Source organism: Protopterus annectens, chromosome 12.part0 (assembly GCF_019279795.1).
Source record: "Protopterus annectens isolate FY-2018-M chromosome 12.part0, PAN1.0, whole genome shotgun sequence".
NCBI classification, from domain to species: domain Eukaryota; kingdom Metazoa; phylum Chordata; order Ceratodontiformes; family Protopteridae; genus Protopterus; species Protopterus annectens.
Window position 1 is genome coordinate 1,438,803,828 of NC_056746.1, and position 4,856 is coordinate 1,438,808,683.

A 4,856-nucleotide genomic window follows, 5' to 3' on the forward strand; every position below is an offset into this window, starting at 1 on the left:
AGTATAAAAAACTAGTATATGAACTAGCATTATCCAGTAGTGCATATACTGGCTCCTGTTCTTAGTGTATCTAATCTATATAATACATATTAGCTACAAAAACAATCCCTATAAAAACAGAAAACACACAAACTAAATGCTAGTACTAAACCTCTAACAAAACATCTCCAATATGTGACCCTATCTATCCAATTTAGCAAATTGACTACATTGATATTGACCTAATCATGACCCTAAAACTAGTTCAAAATCAAGAAAGGGTTGACCTAATCCAGAGCAAGAAAGGGTTTTAAACTAATGTGGTCATTAATGCCTGGTGGTGTAGTAGCATCCAAACATATTTGCCACTTACTTTCCATCCATGCCAAATATGTTTTCCAATTACCACCTCTATCACCCACTTCTACTTGATCAATGATAGCAAAATTGAAAATGTGATCATTACCTTTATCTATAATATGCCTACTCAATGCATTCTCCGGATCTCCTTTTTTAATTCTATATAAGTGCTCATATATACGCGTCTTGAATTTCCTCTCGGTCTTTCCTATGTAATACGCGGAGCACTTAACACAAGTAGCTATATAAACAATGCATTGGGTATTGCAATTTCCATTTTTGGCAAATACTGTGGATCTAATGATATTCTTTAACCTAATCCTAGTGTTGGTATTGATGTTTTTACATTGATTACAAGTACCACATTGAGTTGTACCCTTCTTACTCTTAACTTTTTGACCCTTTATACCATTTTCAATCATCCTTTTCAAATTATTTCCTGTTTTAAATACTGTTATTGGTCTTGTTCCTATTATATGACCAATAGATACTGAAGTCAAAATCAACTCCCAATGTTTTTTCAGTATTTCTATCACTATATTTATATAAGGATTGTACCTTATAACACACACTCTTTTGTCAGGGTCTGTGTTAATATTTGAACTGATCCCACTACCTTTCCCCAATAAGGGAACATATTTATGTCCCCATTCTGTCTTAACATAGTTGTCATACTCCCCTTGAGGATGACATTCAACCGTTACGGAACGTTGAAGATATGTGCAAATAAGCTATTCCTTCTTTGTCATATTGGTAAGTAAATTTCAAAAATCCAGTTTTTGTTGAGATATTCAATAAAACTGATATCTTATCAACTGGACCTTGACCATTGGCAAAATATGGGGGCACATGAAGCCTGAGTGGTATATATAATTATGATCAAGAACAAGCCCCATCATATCCATAATCAAATTTATTTTGTCCCAACTACAACCTAAGTATTTTGTCATACTATTGTAGAAATATTCCAGTCTTTTCTTCCCATATCTTCCATGGTTAATTACTCAAAAAATCATGAATCTTTCACTATGTGATCGAAAGTTTTAGATTTTTGATCCAGATGTTATGGGCCTAAATGGTGGGTTCTCCAAATTTTTATGTATCTTAGGTATCCCTATAATGTGAGACAATATAGAAAAATTCATCTCTCATATATTAGTAGTTAACTGGTAATTTATTGTCTAGTAAATATTCTTCAACTGCTAGATCAATCCTTCTGTGCCCTATATTAATTTGATTTAGGATACCTGTTTAGTAGTTACCTGATTCATATAGGATTTTGTGTATTTCAATTTTGGTATAGTTGCTATCAAAATCACTATACCTCCACCCTTTATCGGGCTTCATTATTCATACATTGGTTTTTATATCTCTATACAATGTATATAAATCCTTGCAGGATAAGTAATACAGGAATGGGCTTTCTCCAATGATTACATACATTATAGTAGCTGTCATCATGTTGTGTTTAAACTATTTTATGATAGAGGATATCCCAAAGCTATGTTGGAAAATATTATATCATATGTTAAGACAGAATGGGGACATAAATATGTTATACAAATATAGTGATAGAAATACTGAAAAAACATTGGGAGTTGATTTAGACTTCAGTATCTATATGTCATATAATAGGAACAAGACCAATAACAGTATTTAAAACAGGAAATAATTTGAAACATTGTTCATATAGCTACTTGTGTTAAGTGCTCCGCGTATTACATAGGAAAGACCGAGAGGAAATTCAAGACGCGTATATATGAGCACTTATATAGAATTAAAAAAGGAGATCCGAAGAATGCATTGAGTAGGCATATTATAGATAAAGGTAATGATCACATTTTCAATTTTGCTATCATTGATCAAGTAGAAGTGGGTGATAGAGGTGGTAATTGGAAAACATATTTGGCATGGATGGAAAGTAAGTGGCAAATATGTTTGGATGCTACTACACCACCAGGCATTAATGACCACATTAGTTTAAAACCCTTTCTTGCTCTGGATTAGGTCAACCCTTTCTTGATTTTGAACTAGTTTTAGGGTCATGATTAGGTCAATATCAATGTAGTCAATTTGCTAAATTGGATAGATAGGGTCACATATTGGAGATGTTTTAGTACTAGCATTTAGTTTGTGTTTTTTCTGTTTTTATAGGGATTGTTTTTGTAGCTAATATGTATTATATAGATTAGATACACTAAGAACAGGAGCCAGTATATGCACTACTGGATAATGCTAGTTCATATACTAGTTTTTTATACTAGTTTTCATATTATAGGGAATATGAATGTATATGAAATGTATATGAAATTAGATCTGATATTGTAATTTAAATAATTTAAATATCTGAATAATTAGCAAAAAGTTAAACAGGTTGTTTTAAAACATTTTAAAATTATATATTTTAAAGTAGGTAATTATTTAATTATTGAATGATTTTTGGCGCCAAAATTGATTTATAAGTGATCTGTATGTGGAGACAAATGGTTCTGAAGAAATCTGGATACACCAGATGAAAGCGCTTAACCTTTTGTTGGAGTTTTGTGTGTTGGCGTGGTTCATTGCAAATAAACCTGTGTGAAAAAGGAAGATTTTTGTCTTCGCTGGTTGTCTTCACTGCTCGAGTTCGGCGAATCCATTTTCTGCCACTTTTTGGAATTTTAGTTGTGGATTTAAGATTAGTGAATTAACCGGGGGGGGGTTGTAAATGCTCCTTTTTCTCAAAACATTTCTGCTCTCAGTGTAAGAAACAGAATCAAACAGTAATTGGAAGTTACATTTTCTAACAAAAATTTTTAAATCTAAAATCAATTCAGTCAAACTTGAACGTTTAGCGGGCACAGTTAAAACATTTACACAAGTTTGCAATATTAAACTCCAGTACGTGTGAGGAAAAATTAAAAACCAAAAAGTCAGCTTCAGAGTTCGTTAAAATGGAAGGTATTTCACGTAATTCACTCAGTTCGTAATAAGACCTAGTGTTTGTACTTGCATCTAACATGAATCTTTTCTGTTGAAATAAACCAGAAATGACCGCAAGCCAGTTTAACTCCACCTGGCTTGGTGCCTTCTCGTATTCTGAAAGGGATGATACTGTCCGTGCCTCTGGTCTGTGTAGTTCCTCTGGGGACTGTAATTTGCTTCTCTCGTTTGGTTCCATATCCTTAATTTAGCGCTTACCTTCTTAGGTTCTCCAATAAAAGGTTCTGTTTGAGTTGAGAAGGTGTCCGTGGTTTCGTTTTTTTGGATTGAGTCTTTCATAATTTCCCAAAGTTGCACTCACTCTCCTCGCTTCAAGTGTCTTTAAGGCAAGTGTGAGCTCATCAATTCTTTTGTTTGAGACTCAGAGGTGTCAAAAGCCCCAAACCACGAAAAACAAGCTTTTCATCAAAAGATAAGAAAAAAGTTTTATTTAAACTCTGCTTAAATTTTTTTAAGTTGCGTGGTGATACTTTGTAGTGTTCTGCCGTTTTCTTTGTTTTAGCCAAAAAAGTTATACATCTATATATACATGTACATACACAAATAGACACAAACACACACACACACCTGCACACAGCCACACACACAACCACGCACACACACACACACACACACACACACACACACACACACACACACACACACACACACATATATATATATATATATATATATATATATATATATATATATATATACATACATATACAAAAGCACACACACACACACACACACACACACACACACACACACACACACACACACACACACACACACACACACCTATATATATATATATATATATATATATATATATATATATAAATATATACATACATATACAAAAGCACACACACACAAAAACACACACTCGCACACACACACACACACACACACACACACACACACACACACACACACACACATATATATATATATTATTTATTTATTTACATTTGTTGGCCGGGCTAGTCTAGCTGGATACATGTCCATTTTCAGTAGAGGCCCGGGGAGGAAAGCTCCATGTGCAAAACAATATGAATAAAACAATAAACAATATATAATAGACCAAAGTAGAATAGAACAAAATATAATAAAAAACATTTTAAGTATGGTCATGAAAAAGTCCACAGAATAATATAATAAAAACACATTTTAAGTATGTTCATGAAAAAGTCTACAGAAGAATATATGCAATGTATACGACGGTAAAGCAGTTAAACAAAGATGATAATAAAGAAGTAAATATGAAGAATTCAGTCACAGGATTCATAATAAGCAGATTTAGAAGAGAAGGGTAGTTGATGCAGGTAGTTGTAGTGAGAAGAAACAGCAGTTAATAAGGGATAATTCAGGAACATAACCAGTGTTTCTTGAGATGATGCTTGAGCTTCTTTATGAAAAGTTTATGAGAGCAGAGAGTACTAAGTTCTAATAGGTAGTAAGTAGAAGTAAGTATATATATCTATATATATATATATATATATGTTTTAACTACACACACACACACACACACACAATATATATATAAACAC